Genomic DNA, 16,675 nt, shown 5'->3' with positions numbered 1-16,675 from the left:
AGCTCCTAAGGCTTCACTGTCATACAATACTAGTGGATTTCTTTCCCATGACACAGCAGAGAAAGTTATTTTTAGTAGTTTCAAAATAAGGTCACTTAAGGGTCATGGGATCCCCAAGTTAACATGGTCTGAGTCATTATTTCACTTAAACATTACCAGAGACCCATGACACGAGAGGAATTTAAAATAAGCGTGGTCAATAAAAAGCAGCTCTAAAGAGGCAGACTGCACAGCATCATTCAAATGGAATAGATTCTGCTTTGACGCAGATCAATTTTGTATTAAAATTGCATATAACGAGATCCATTATTCAAATCTAATAATAAGTGACATGAAGGAATGACTTGATTAAGGCTGTGAACGGCAAACAGGGCAGGAAGGATTGACAGGCGATAAAACATAGAGTCCAGAAAAAGCAATAGCAATAAAATATTGATATCTAAAGATCGTTTCATACCGAAACTAATCAGAACCAGACATACGGACTGGCACAGGAGCTCCTGCATGCATGATGTTCACCACATCAACATAATACGTTGCACAACATCCATCTGCTCTCAAAACATGTATTTTCTGTTGCTGACGGCCACTCGTACAGGCTTTAACCACCAGCCTCCAAACTTTTCGTTTTTTTTTTCGTTTTTTGTCTCCATTTCCTCTCTTTGCACCAGTTTGCCTCCTCAGTGGAATTTTTAAGAACAGAAAATATCTTGTTACATTAACCTTACATTAACCATTAAAAACATGAACAAAGGTAGAGGTAAACCTCATAATGAACATGATGAACTACATATTTGACCCTGATGAGTCTGTTCATTCATAGTCAAATTAAGATTAATAATTTACTCATGTTTAGTGACGCCTGTAAATTGCAGGTGCCAAAACTTGAATGAATAATCAGAAGGTTGCTGGTTCGAATCCCGTCTACCAAGGTTCCACTGAAGTGCCACTGAGTAAAGCACCGTCCCCACACACTGCTCCCCGGGCGTCTGTCATGGCTGCCCACTACTCACCAAGGGTGATGGTTAAAAGCAGAGGACACATTTAGTTGTGTCACCGTGTGCTGTGCTCCAGTGTTTCACAATGACAATCACTTCACTTTCAAAACAGTGACATAGTTTTCCTGTTTTTTTGTTTACAACTACATACAACCCATGACCGACCAAAAAATTATGACAGGAACAAAGACAGTGTATCTCTCTTCTCCTTGACATATGCAAGTTGTCACATCACAAACCTCTAGGATTAATGTGTAAAATTCCAGGTCCATGAAGACCCCCACTTTATCTCCAAGCTGTGGCCTTCCCCTCATAAACATGAAGAATAACCAGGGTGCCAAAAGGCCAACAAATGGCCTGAGGTGCCATGACAGGAAAGTCTTGTTGTGGGAGGATGACCACAATATATATTCTGCTTGGAACATTAAAGGATAATCTGGTTGGTCTGTGGCAACCTTTTTAGGAGTCAAATGTCAAGTATTAAAGAGTTTCTCTTGAAGGTTGCAGGCTCTTCTTTTCCTCCTCCATCATTTACATTCATTCTTGCAACTTCTGTTGTGCCCCTGTATGTCCAGGTAACATCAGATGAATTTAAATACATTTCTAATAATGAATGGAGTCAGATAAATGAGGACAATGCAATTGTATGATGTTCTTCATCCGGCGAGCTTTTCAGATGCATTTTACAATATAGGCCATATCAAATAAGAGACCTGAGGCACATTACTTGCCATTCATAACATTGTTTCACCATTACAAAATAAGTCCAAAAAATTATTCCAAGAGTTCAAATGTCTTTTTTTGGTTAATAATGTGTAAAGGAGAACAACTTATCACAACTTAACTAGTACTAGCGATTGATGTAATTTATTATGGGACAAATGACATTTAATCTACTTTAAATTCAACTTCTCAGGACAAGATCATGGTGCTACCGGGATAAAAAGACTTCAGTTTCCACCCCACTATCTCCCTCCATCCCATGGGTGCTCATTCCTACCCTGACACGAAGACGTCTTAGAGGAAGATATAGTAGGTTCATTAGGATGAGTGAGTACTCGAGATGGACGGCCAGGCATCCACTGTGGGCCATTTGCAGCAGGACAGCCAAGCAGTGCATGGCAGCGGTCCGTCCATTTGGAAGACTGACAGTACAATCAGGGGGGTGTTAATCACATCCATTTGTCCCTTTAATCAAAGGAAACACCATTGATAACTGCAACCACCCACCCCTCTCCTCTATCACTGTCTTGCCAATTCATTTACAGTTTGGAGCTCTTCCAATAACAGGAAATAAAAGTGACTCTTTATGAAGATTCTGGTAAAGGTACTTGTGTGGTTTTCCAGACGACATTAGGAGAAGTCAGAATGAAGACCTCACTTTGTAAAATTCAGTTGGAATTCCCAGCAAGAACTTCTTATGACTTCTTATCTCACCATCCTTGACTTCAAATCCCCAAATTTTTGCCACACACAAATCAATTGTACACACAGTATTGTCCAACTTCTGACTTCTGAAATAAATGCATTATCATGTGTGAGTGACTTGTCTTCTTTATTGAGAGTGAAGCAGAGCATTGATATTAACCATGTTTACACTGTGAAGCAGTGTCAGGGAGAAGGGAGAAACTGCCAAGTGGAACTTCTGTTCCATTATGGAAATTTAGTACATCAGAGTGGGCTAAGATCATTTTGTGATTCTTTTGATGTTTTTTATTCAGACTTTTTTAATTCATACCCGAATTGAGGAATCAATTCAGATTTGGACATCTGATGCAATATGAATTTTATGGATCTATAATTTCATAATTTATAGAATGTCCCAATGAGGGGCAACAATTAAAGGAACTTAACTGTACTTGTCCCATTAAATGGAATCATCACCAAAAGATCTAAAGAAAGTGACTGTGAATGTTCACCTTGAACCAGTGAAGAAACATTCCTATTCTAATGGGAATGGTGTCTTCAAGGGTGATGATAGCTACTTCTACAGGAGATTGCTGAAGTGTCTGAAAATGATTTCACGTCAACCCAAATGGACAAAAGTAGTCTTCAGCACCATCATGGTATGCATTTGTCACATCATTATCATGGTACGTAATTGTCACATGTCTGTGTTTGTGTTTTCTTTTAATAGTTACAGTCAAGTGCTTTCAAATGAACAGTCGGCTCTTGCTGGTTTGCATTCAAGCCGACACATCAGTCCTACTAACATGCCTATAACACACACACACTGACACACCATCCACCACTGAAAAGGTCAGGCTGTCAGCAAGGATCCACGATGTCCTCCACAATGAGATGCATTAACAGCAGATCTAGTGTAACCTCACCGTATGATGAGTCTGTTCAATAGTTTGGAAGGCTCTTTAACATTTTGAACGAGCTGAGTGAAGAATTGATTACCTCACAATGTGTACAAGTCCAAATGAGATTGCCTTCTTATGTGGATTTGAGTGCAGGATAAGGTTTGGTCCAGCCTTCGGGCAAAGGTTAATTTGATGGCTGAATCCATGATAATGAACGAATGAACATAACAAAAACTATGCACCACTCTTCAGCTTCTTGCATAAATATGCATCATACAAAGCATTCATTTGCAGTTTATTCCACTGTTATTTAATTGTATATTTATATGCAGAATCTCATTATTAACAAATATCTAGCATGGAAAATAAATTAAAATCAAATAGCCTGCTGTTTGCCTCCATCAAAAGCGAGGACTTTATTGGTTCTTTGAAACGAGTCCATTCAGAAGTCGTGTGTTTTAGGGTGTGGACGTGGCACGCAGCCTCGCTGTTGCTGGTGGACGATGATAATTTCTGAGTGCCTCTGGTCTCTCAACAGCCTCTTCCCCTCCCTTTCTCTCTCCTTCTCTCACCCTCTCCCTCCAGATGGAATTCAGTATTTATTGCTAAACAGTTCCGCATCCAATCACCAGCGGTAGCACTCTCCATCGCCTCCTAATCCCTGTCACACAGCTGTTCCAGAAAGATTAACAGAAAAAGAGAAAGGGGGGGAAAAAAGCACAGACACACAAAAAAAACCCCACACAAACAAACAAATAAATAAATAAATATGCATGGGTTTGATCAACACTGTTTGGCAGTATTTAAAAAAAATCTGGTTTTGGGAGGGATGCAACAGGAGGATGGACTTTCAAAAAAGAAAAACTGTCGTAGAAGCTGCCAGAAATATGATTTTTTTTTTTTAGTACCCCACTTCACAAGGACGTGCATCATTTTCAAAAGGTGAGAAATCTGCCCTTCCAACTGAAATGAATCCACAATGACAGGTTGGTCACTCGTTGTCTGTTCCACGCTGGCTGGAGTAAATACACGCTAATCAATTCCCCATCATGGACGATAGATCACCGTCCCACTGTCGGGACGTGGTCTGACTGCTCATGGAGGCTGATGTGCCTCCAGATTAGGGCGCGTGTTGCCGGATGACAGTTTGATTCAGTTTTCCCAGATAGAAGCATGAAGTAAACACCGGAAGAAAAATGGATTAACGCCAAACAAGCCACGGCGGTCATCGCCGGAGAAAGAATGATCGTGGCCCGTCACTTCGCAACTGGGGCCCCACTGATATGTGCAGGGGTGGTAATGAACACCATTCTTCAGAAATCTATTATATTCGCTTCATGCATTTTTTTTGCTGATACTGTTGCAGCGCTGCCTCTATAAATACCATTTATTGAAATACGGAGCACAGTAGGCATACGGGCTCTACTGAAGAACTTTGTATTGGCAAATGTGAGCATCTATCAAGGAGGAAATGGCTCAGGAGTCAAATGCAAAAAAGAAAAATGAATTACAATTTATTTGATTTGCCGACACTCTGACCCCAGAGCAGTTCACTTCTTTAATGAGGACAGTTCTTCTGGAGTCTCGAAGAGCTTTAACTTCTGATGGTGAAATGGATTCCGCTGGATGGAATTCTGGAGGTTCTGCATGCATTATCATACATCACCGACCTTGATCATCAAACGGCGCAAGACTTTATCACACACTCCACATTACTGCTGATGGTGATGAGAGCAGCCACACGAGCACGGCAGACACAATCCCAGTCAGCCTGCTGGGATTAGACATTAAGACCAGCACAGAACTTCACCAGGAACATGCTACCACAGTTGCTGCACTGTTTTCATCTAGAAAAAAAAAAACACTGTCGGAGTTTGTTCTTAATATTGAATATGATGCACTACCACAAACAATTTTAATGAAAAAATAATGTGCGTGTGTGTGTGTGTTACTTGTTTGCTGATGAAGTAGTACAGCTGATTAATTGTTTAAACACAGGCATCATTAATAACACCAATGTTGTGTTTGATATGTGCACCCCTGCAGTGAATTTTGGTGATTGATGAGCCGGCGGCCTGTTGTTTGTTCACATATCACCCTGCGCAACAACAATTAATCAGAATAAAGCAGGCATGCCTGACGAATTATTGGGATTTGGGATTAGGCTATAAAATTACATGAGAGCCAAAGTAATGTTAGAATGTTAACAAGCTGGTCATTTTAAATAAAGAACGTAGTCCTTGTTGAAGCAGAAATAAAGGCACATTAACTAATATCTGTGGGAAAAGGAATTTATACTTGACTGAAAAACCCCAGCTTTTTCCTGCTCCTCACTGAATGGAGAACCCAGAGGAGAAGGGATGGAGTGATGGATAGAGCTGGAAAACAACAGGACGGCTGCGAGAAGGGTTTACTTAGGGATCCTGAAGACGGGGAAATCTGGACGTGGCAGCCTCAGTCAACATGACGACATGAAGGGAGAAACAGAGAGAAAGAGGGAGAGGAAGGGAGATAAGTAGACGTGTAGAGGACGAGAGACAGACACACAGCAAGTGGGAAAGGGAAAAAGCCGTTGTGGGGATACAGAGACCAGGAGGAGGGGGGTGACGAGAAAGTCGGGAGCCGAGGGGAGGGACAGAGGGACTGCCAACGCTGCTTTAGACAGCAGAGGGAAACGCAGGCTGACAGGTAGACCCAGGAGGATTGACCAGCCTGAATCCAGCTGTCATGGAGAACTCATCTGGCACTGGTCGTAACAGCCAATGTCAAAAAGCGGAGAGGGCGGCTTTAGGGCTACACGTGTGCAGACCCATACAGCTGTGTCCCTGTGACCCAGCGTTCCTTTCCTTCGGTTACCATGAACGGGTCATATGATGAGGTTGATGATGATGTTGGTCAAGTGAAGGTTATCCACCTGTCTGGAGTGCAAGTGGATAGGAGGACTAACGGGTGAAATAACTTGATTACCTGATAAGGTTAAAAAAAATTCTACAATCGCTGTTTTTCTGCTGGAGGGATCTATCAGATTGTCACATTATAGTTTTGATTGTCAGATCAGATGAGAAAATCCTATGATTTACAGTCATTGGGGGCAAGAAAAGTTTCATCATAGTACGTGGTTAATAGCTCACATATACAACTTGTGGTTAACATTTTATGGCAAGTTTAAGCAACATATAGCTTGTCTCATTTGAAAATAAATGAATCCTACACTGCCTTGAGAATTCTTCCATCAGTGAAAAAGAACCACAGTTACTTACTGTTTACGGAATTCTCAATTCCCGCCTTGAAAGCGCAGCAGACGGCAAGCTATGCGGCCGTTGGCCATGAGGGTGAAAATGGGTCAGTAGTATTTCAGCAAATATAATTAAGTGGTTATAAAACAGAAGAGAGAAAATGGATTTTTTTGTCCCCCAAGAACAAGTTTGCTAGCATGAAAAAAAGGCCTTTGCCTTCTTTTGTATTGATCGTGGTAGGTATTGATTTGTTGCTAAGCCTTGTAAGTTTGTTTAAGATGGATCTCTGGGTCGAGTAGAGAACTATCTTGTAGTGAAAAGCAAACAGGGTCCATAATGGGAGTCTGGACCTACCTTCAAATCCTCTGCTACGTGAGCTTCTGAAGAATATGAGAGAGCGATAGAAAATGAACAAATACTAGCTGGCCTTACTAGGTCAATCTACCTCTCCCAACTTCTTTTAACCTTATATAAATCAATAGAGGTGGTGGTTCTATTGCATCACTACAGGGTTTCATTCAATGACGCTAATGCTAGCACAAATAAGACTGGCCTATGAAGCACTGGCTAACACCAAATGCATTTTCTATGCTAGCAACGTGGCCTCCCATGCTGGCACAGGTTTCCTCTGGGTTCTCCGGTCCCGGGATGGGCTGGACTCAGCAGCCACAACCCTGAGTGACAGGACGAAGCATTTAAGGGTGCTGAGCGAGTGAGGTTCCTGAAATACACGTGAACAGCAGGCTGCCATGCTAATTGGCTCTAGCTAGAAGAGCCAGCTATAAGGTGACCAGATGTCCTCTTTTTCCCGGACATGTCCTTTTTTTGAGACCTGGAAATTGTGTCCAGCAAGGTTTGCAGAAATCTCCGGGTTTCTGAGCTAAAAAAACATCACATGATGGGTATCTTTTGCATGTATTCACTTTTGTGACCCCACCTGTATAATTTGATTCTCTTGGTGTAAATACAACATTTATATGAACCCGTTGATGTGGTTTCATACACAGTCCCTCCTGGAGAAACGCGAACGTTGGGTGAAATTAGCTAGATGGCTAGTTTCTGTTACTGCATTCGTATAACTACTCTGAAAGCATCTATTGTGTTCTCAGGGTGATGTTAGCGAACACGTGCCACGAGTTTACCGTGTAGGCACTTACTGAAGCTGGGGGCAAAAGTGAAGAGAGTAACAGGCTGCTGGGCTCCTTTTGTTCACCTCTCTCCCCACTTTTAATTTCGATCCGGCAGCGCTGCGCGGCGAAATTCAATGAGTGTGGGGCGGTGGAGAGGGAGCGGTGAAACTCATCAGGACGAGACCTCTCCTCTGGATACTGATGGACACACCGGTGAGGTCGACAGCACATCTGCAGAGGAGCAGATTATGCGAGATAAAACACACTCTATTTCAGTCAGTGATTATGTGCTGTACGGCCGCAGTGCACATTGCAAAAAGTTTCTTAGTGCAGGGATGTGTCCATCATGCATATAAAGTAGTTTGTCAAAAAATTAAGAACAAAAGCTTGCTACCATGTTTGAAAAGGCTGAAGCCAAAGATACAGTTTCTTGTTGTCTTCAGCTCAATTAACAGTGAGGCAAAAGACCTTGCATCAAGTCTTACATCAACACCGGCTTTCTTATAATTTGACATGTGAGCCTATGTAACCTCGTTTAACAAAGGGTTCACTTTCATCTCCACCCCTTTCTTGGAAAAATTTACTGGAATAAAACATGACCACCTATTACATAACACGGAATATGTAATAGTGGGTTTGCAGCTCTCTACAGAACAGCTCTCAGTTGTTTTATTTAAGTGTCTGCTAGAAAGAAATAGTAGGCTGGGTCATTACCCATGTCTTCAAAATATGAGAATATATGTAATAACCAGGTTATTATACACATTTTCCTACCCATAAAATGTTTACCAGTGGGAGTCAGCCCTGAGGGAGTGTAACATTTCAAACATGAAGACACTGAGCATGTGCAGTATTGTCAGACCTCCGCCCAAGTTTTGATTGGTGTCAGTAATTAAAGTGGAAAAGTGCTGAAAAGGCACAGCAAAGACTGCCGGCCCGCTCTGAGCGGCAGGACATTAAATGCGATTATCGGTTCAATGGCAGACTGGAGATTCCCCTGCTAAGCAAGGAGGCTCTCATAACAGAATCATAATGCTCAGACAGAAAAAAAAAAAAAAAAACTTGACTTCCTCATCTGGCGCAATGCACGAGGGCCTAGGAACTCACTTAACTGCTGGGATTAGCCACTCTCGAACCTCACCGTGGCATTTCCCTCCCTTTCCTTTTCACACCGCCGGCCCAGCTGAGCTGCCTGTCTGCAGATGGCAAGATCTGCAGCGTGCTTCCATGCTGCTTGGTGGTTCATTAATGTGCTAATGAATGATGGCTAATTCCATCAGCTAACAGGCTCCGACACAGTCAACGGATCCGTGCGCCACTCTCCGCTGAGCTCTCCGCTCCCATCTGAGCAAACATGTCGGGAAGTTAGGGGCTCCCCTACGGGCCGAATGGCTTTTGTGTTTCTTGATGGGCATCGACCCAGGCTCCCTGCAGTCACACTGGCTTCCGAATTTCTTCGTGGCATCAATCCAGACTCCTTACTTACTTTCTGTAATGAGCCTCTTGCAGCCTTAGCGAAGCCGCATTGGCCACTTGACTGATGATTATATGCACAGAGAGTTGGCAACTCTGTGTGTTATTCTTGTGTTTTCTACTAAGTCCACATATTGAGAAGCCACTTGGGCTATAAACAGAAGCATAACAAAAAACTGTTCCTTGTGTGAAACATTTCTAGCAACAAGCATGTGATCTGCCTGCTGTGTCTTCTTTTGTGGAAATCAGCACGACCAGATTAAAATATTTAAATGCACACTGTACCATGTGACCCGATTTACAGCATTTTTGGATGCATCCTCTGAATCAGCCCTTGCCACACTGAATATCTAACTAATTTGCTCTAACTTTTAATTCCATTGTATTTTCTACCTCTCTGCATGGTGTTTAATTTTAGAAAATGGCCAGATCGTTTTTCCACCTGAGCCTCTTTCCCACACATGTCTCTGTCAGATTTTAAAACATGCATTAAAATTTATTGTGATTAATTGGTTACAACTTTTAATCCATTGACAGCCCTAATTCAGATTTAAATATGAATATATTCATTCTAAATTGAATCAATACACCCATAAGCAGTAATATCTTAATATTGTCTAGTTAAATTACTACTGTTTTAATAATGAATACCAATGATTAAAAAAATCAGAAACCCATTAAAAGGACCTTGCACCAAAAAGTGATTACAGTGTTGATTCAGAGCATATTTATCGCAAGAAGACAGAGAGCCTGATATCAAACAGCAGCTGGAAGGCATGGCCTCCAGGTCAATAAAGCAGAGCCCTGGAGGCAAAACAGTTGGGGATGTAATTAGCTAATTAATGAGCAATGACACTCAAGATTCCTTTTTTTCCATGCATAAAACTTTTGGCACCTTTCATGCTCCTGAGGAGAATCCAGGGATGACGGTACAACTTTCCTGCAACTTTGTCTAGTAAACTTCTCTGCATGGCTGGTAGCAGGAGTTGAATAGCTACAGAGCATGAACTGGAGGTTCCAGAACTTTCCACTCTAGCCCTTTATCTCTTGCTTGCAGTTATTTTCATAGCGTTGAACAGGGGCAAGCGGGACCCATGCTGTCCTCCTTTCTCCGCCTGCCTCTGAGTGTGTGTGTGTCTGCGAGTGAAGCCACAGAGGCCACATTTGGGTTTTCATCCCGTCCACCAGCTCCCAGCCCGCTGGTATCACACGCTGACAGCCGGACGGAGCAGCTCAGACCCAGGCCCAGAGTGCTAACCACCCTCCTGCGCTGGGCAGACTGCTTCCAGCAGATGCTGCCACTCATCCTCTCATGAGTCCAATGTCAGCAGCAGAGCCGCCCGGCCAGTGAGACCCCCTGCCACTGGCAGCCCAGTGAAGCATCACACTTACAAATCACGGGAAAAAAGTGGCAAAACATGACAGGGACGTTGTGTGATGGCATATAAATGAAGACAGCGCTTAACGCTGCTGAGGGACATACGCACAAACGGAAATTATTTGTAATTGTGTTCAACCTTTTATGTTGGGAACCTTTTTTGGCATCATGTGCAATCAAATCATACAGGAAGACTGTAAGCACTACCCAGAAGCATGATATCTTCTTTCCAGTCTTTATTACGGCTTTTAACTTACACAACAAACGTTGACCCTACACACATGATCAACCCAGTCAGAGCCAGAGCATGGGTTTGTTCACTCAGACAACAAACCAGGAAGTTCAGTTATCTTTCTTTGTGTGTAATTACATTCTGAAATTTTTTTATTTTTTTTTTACTTTTAAATGGGGAGGAGGGGAGGATGACTGAAAGCTTGAGGGTATCACATCCATGGTCAGCTCTACAGACCTCTTGGGACCATGGCTTTTACAATGCCATACATTGCCTCTGTGCTTTCATTCTTGCATCATGATGGGTGGACTAGGGAATCTGACATTAAAGAATACATGAAGCCTTATGTGAGAACTTGGCCCCTAATTCCCAAATGAAACATTGATGGACAGTAGGATGTTCTATTCAAGGTAATGAGCATTACCTAGCTGCAGATTGATGGGAGACCTGAAAAGGACATGGATAAACAGACAATTCAGCCAGCTTTACTGGTTCCCATGGGATGTTCCCATGAAGTGGCTTCAAGGTCAGTGACTCAATTTCTGGAAGGTTGAAGTACTGTTTTGTTTTCTTGCGATAAGGCTTCTCCCAAACAGGTGCCTTGTTTTCTTGAGTCCAAGGTTGAGGCCAAGTGGAGGAGGCTTTCATAGGAAGCTAAAGTGAACAACATTCAAATTCCAATCCCACATTTCATTAGGAAACATCTTAGTTAAAAAAAAAGGGACACATAGCAAAATAAGCCACAGGGGACAATTTATCTGTTTCGGTTGTTCTCTATACATAAAGGCATAAAATGGCTACCAGGGACATTTACAACATGAGAAATGTCTGGACAGGGGTTTTGACCCATCTGATGTCTTTTAATGGACCATCAAAAATGATATAAAAATAATGGACCTCTAACTGACCCTAACATTTTGAAGAGTACTGTATGTCCAAGAGTATTTTCACATAAACCAGGCTTGTGTAAATCAAACAGAACTTCCAGAGCTCCAAATTTCAACTCCATGACTTTGACATTGTGACTTTGACATCAGACTGGTCACCAGAGGCAGGTTAGGTTGAGTAGAGTAGATGTTAATTCACTGTATGTAACACAGTCTGCACTGTCAACTGGTGAACTTTTCAACCAGATCAAGAAATCATTGGAAGGAGGATTTGGATCATTGGAATTAGCAAAAGAACAGAAAGACTAAACTAAACCAATCTGCAAAACGGAATGAAGCTATGCATGAGAAATATAAATAATAGAAATACAAATACTAAATAAAGAACAACAAAAGCAACAGAATGGTCAGTTGCTCTGCTATCTGTAGCCTTCTTTAGATGTTTTCATCTTAAGAATATTCCCTCACTCACTTTCCATCATTGCTTATTAAGGAGATCACACATGCCAGAGCATATCCCAGGACGTTGGGCACATGGCTGAGTCCAACCTAGCCCAGATCCTTAGTATATTCCAGATAAATAATACATTATATTTTATAGTGCAATGCAAAGACGAGGGACTCCTGATCTTTACCTTATCAAATCCCCATCCTGTCACATCTCATTTTCTCAGGTTTCTCACTTTCTTTGTCAGCTGTCCTCACACCTGACACCCCCCACCTAACTGCAAAATTGGGGATCAGACGTGCCATTTTGTTCCTTGCCAGCTGTGTCTCCAGGGGAAGGGGCGGAGTTTACAGCCTCTGCTAACACAATAAGGCCCAGCAAATCTGTTTATCCAGGTGAAGGCCCGCCGCACGCACCATCTGGCAAGGAGGAGTGGAGCCGCAGGTAGTCCGTGCTAACTTATCATGGCTGGCTCCACGCGTAACTACGCGCACCACAGGAGGGCCACGTAGGTGAAGCGTTCTGCCATATCCAGGTCCAATCCAGAGCCTGAAGCTGGGGGTTCTGTTGTTGATCTGGTGGAGAGCAAAACTCCGGGGGTGGACGGTGGTTCGTGACGTGAACGAATGCCGGGAACAGGTGCTACATCACCTCTGCGGGCGACGGAACGATGGTGCAGGAAAATCATTAGGCTTTTATTATCGCACGTATCAAATGCTAGCGTGCCTAATAGGCTAATTTGTCTGTTTACACCCGCAGTGGTAAATGAATCGGCCGAGGCAACATTTGTATCAATAACACCACCAAAAAAAAACAAGAAAATAGAGAAAAGTAAGAGAACGAGAACACCGTTGATCTGTACAATAGTGGGTTCTAGTGGGTCCACCAGAACTATTCTTGGTAATGACCTGCAATGGGCTGAGATGGTAGGACAGTCCTCTTCCTGTACTGGAAGCCGCATTCCTCCTAGCGCCCTAACCCACTTCTGCCAAGGGCACTAATAAAATAAGCTCACTTTAGAGGTGCACGGAAGGGATAGCCAAAGTTTCACCACCCATCTGTCTGAAGAACACGCTCCAGGGTCCTCGCCATGCTGCAAATAAATGGCTTCCTGGCTGCAGAGGCCTGGCAACAGAATATCATAGTGAGGGTAGGAAAATGAAATAAGGTGGAGGGGTTGTATTTTTTTCCTCCGGTGAAGGAGTCTTCCAGGGAGCCAGCGAGCGGTTGGGCCGGCTGTGATGGTGGATGACACAGTGGAGAGAGGAGTCCAAAGGACACAGGATGATGGATTCAAAGCGTGCTTAAGCAGCAGAGCCGGGCCGCTCGCTCCGCTCAATAAGGGCCTCCTCTGTGTCGTGCCGGGGCAGATTTATGATTGGACAGGGTCCTGCTGGTGGCTTCCTCCTGACCCACCAGGAGGAAAAAAACAGGTGAGCAAAGAATACCAGAGGAAAATTGAAATAGCCGCGGCTATTTTCGCTTCGGGTTCGCCGTGTTGATCTGCAGCGGTGGCCTTGCGCGCGGTAGAGCTGGTAACAGAAAACATTAACAAAGCCCGACGCAGACCACAGTGCAGGGGACAGACACCTGCAGTGCACTCTGGGAGAGGGCCATCCACAGCAGCAGAAAATCAATGTGCCAGAAGGGTTTTTTTTTTTTTTTTGCTCTAGAGGGGAGAATTTGTAGCCTCTGTCATTTTGGCGGAGGGGTTTGTTACAGACCACAGAGACAATGACTGTCATTTTTGTAATCTGTCATTGTTAGGCTCTGCTTTGCATAATGATCTTAATTTTACATTTCCAAATGGCCACACCTTTTATGCAGTTCCAAAGCCAGGCATACAAGTCTGTCGTGTATTATCCATTTTCATTTAGGTTATTGTATTAAGATAGGACAACATGATGAATGCCGAGATGCACTAAATCACAGATTTCATGAGAAGAATGAGTGTGAGTCCCATCCATAGCAGGAACAAGATACAAATGGCCCAGGATCAATCAAGGGTCAACGATTCTTAGAGCCTTCATTGCTGAAACTCATATCAACACAGGGAGACACCATGCAGTTTCCACACAGAGGGCCCTATTTTGACAACTTAAGTGCTTTTCACCAAATTTCTGGTGGTGCACTGGTCATTTTCTCAACATGCACTCGGGTCCTATAAATAACAGTTATGTGCATTGCATGCTGGTTGGATCATTGCACTTTTAACCAAGTCAGTGGTGCATTGATAAGTGATTGTTCAGCAGCATGTTTATAAACATGAGGGTACACGCCTCCCAGGTTGGAACCACGCTACAGGAGGTGTTTCTGTGGAAGGCGAGAAGTGGCTCAAACATTTTATTCTAAAAATTAATTTAAAAAAGCATGAAAAAGCATTAATTAGTCCCCTAATTCAAGTTATCCATGTACATATTGTATGCATTTCACTGTAATAATGAAAAAAAAACATAGATAGATAGATAGATCCACTTTGTCTGTATATGTATTGTAAAAAGTTGATTTTGTTTTATTAAAAAAATGAATTTTCTCATTTGATGATAGGGGAAAAATATCTGGCATGACTCCTGTTTTCCATCAAAGAAATATCGAAATTAATTAGATTGGGCAGACAACTGATATCCACCGAGGAGTTAATAAAGCATAACATTCTGTTGTACTTCGGTGAGCCTGTGTGGAGGAGAAATCATTTCTCCGTGCTTCATTCATGTGGTGCCAGTTTGAATTTCTCCTTTTCTTATAACAAATGTTATTTTTAAATTTGGAGCCATCTTCTGAAACTGGCCTCTCTGTGAATACCCAGACAGCCTCTATGGAAGTTGCTCAAGAAGAAAATCACAAATAAAATGACTGAAGACTAAAAGAATACGTTTTGCCAAAAGAAGATGATGGGAAGACTGGCAAATTTTGGCAGGAAAATCTCTAGTCAGATGAAATAATGAAGAGGAACATCACTGCTTAGACTGTCTCCTGACTTCATGGGGTTTCTCAACATGAATGTTAGGGAAACCCAGCCCTTTGAGGAAGCAGGAAATGAAAAGGATTATTCTGATACCACATACAGTTGGTGAAATTATATAAAATAAAACTTTCCACCCACTATTCAAATATGGACTGTTTTATTCATGTTTATTCATTTACTTTACCTGCTATTTTCTCAGTGTACTATTTTTCCAAATTCTGTGAAAAGATGATGAGACCATAGTCTGTCTGTTTATACAGATTTGTTAGACAAATGATTTGGCCCCCATTTAATAAAGACTGGCCTGTGGAAGCAGTTAAAGCGAAGGGAGAGAATGTACAGAGATGAGATGCAGAAGTGAGAAGAGAGGAGTTTTATAGGCGATTTTTATAGATTGACTTACATTTTATTACTTATATGCTTAAAATCTTGAGCGTCCATTATCTGCACACATGTAAAGACAACACATTCTCACTACCTGTGCCGATCCCAGAGAGCCTGGTAGAGAGCCGGATGGGATTGCATTGGAATTAATTGGTAATAAACGAAGCAGAAGGGCCCTGACCAAGCGTCGTTGTTTGACGAACCGGGAATGAGGAAAGTGTTGGTGAAGAAGAAAAATAGTTAACTCTTAAAATGTCTCTGGTTTTGAACGATAAGGTGACAGACAGCCTGTCTCATCCAAGTCACATCACCCCGATGCTTGCCGTCTGACATCCAAGACCTCTGTAACTTCACCTTGTCTCCAGGTGACAGAAGGGCATCACTGTGTCACTGACCAAATGTTTTGGGGAGTACAGCTATCTGCAGCTGACACACACGGTGCTGTACAACAACCACGCCCACATGCTCTTACCTGCTAGATGAAAGAGTGAGTGTGTGTGTGTGTGTGTGTGAGTGTGTGGGGCATTCTTTCACAGAGTGTCACGCTGTGTCAACTGCCCGCTTGTCTGCTTTCGTGCTCCGCTTCACCTTTTCGTTTTTACACCTGTTACGCACACGGATTGGCCACTGCGTGTATCTGCGAAGACGTACAGGACGAGAGATGGGCGCCAGCGTTTAAACTCAGACAGGAGACCCGTGATTGTGGAGTAGATTACAGACGCACCAGACAAGGTCTAAAAGCAGAGGCTGAGGTCTTACAATAAGGAAATTAACCACAGTTCACAAATGTGAAAACAGAAAGGCCTTGCATTGCTCTGCAGAGAACAAGCCACGTTTTCCCTTCCTGTCTACAGTAAGGTCACATGTTTAAACTCAAAAAAATGATTTTTTACGGTTAATTTAATTCAATTATGACACCTATTCCCACACATTTTACTTATGCTATTTCAAAGTAGTTTCAAACAGCATAATTCAAATGTGTGGAAATAGGTGTCATAATTGAATTAAGTTAACCCAACAAATCATTTTTTGAATGGGTTTGTTTTTTATTATTCATCAATAAAAATATTTTCTCTGATAAAGAAAAAATTAAGGTTTGAATTTTTTTTTCAATGTTTGGTCTTTGAATTGGATGACATTTATTCATCATACACCAAGACTACAGCAAAACATAAATGTACTCCTAAACACACACACAGCCAGTATTTAAGCGATTAAGGCCGCAGTGTGTTTAA

General features: G+C 42.4%; 1 protein-coding gene across 9 annotated transcripts in view; it reads right to left on the bottom strand.

Annotated features, from left to right (window-relative positions):
- Positions 1-16,675, bottom strand: part of robo2 (roundabout, axon guidance receptor, homolog 2 (Drosophila)) — a 323,403-nt gene that overhangs the window by 278,066 nt on the left and 28,662 nt on the right. The window lies entirely within an intron of this gene.

The sequence above is a fragment of the Denticeps clupeoides genome, chromosome 19, assembly GCF_900700375.1.
Source record: "Denticeps clupeoides chromosome 19, fDenClu1.1, whole genome shotgun sequence".
Classification (NCBI taxonomy): domain Eukaryota; kingdom Metazoa; phylum Chordata; class Actinopteri; order Clupeiformes; family Denticipitidae; genus Denticeps; species Denticeps clupeoides.
The sequence above is the reverse complement of the archived record's forward strand: the minus strand, read 5'-3'. Positions and strand labels throughout refer to the sequence as shown.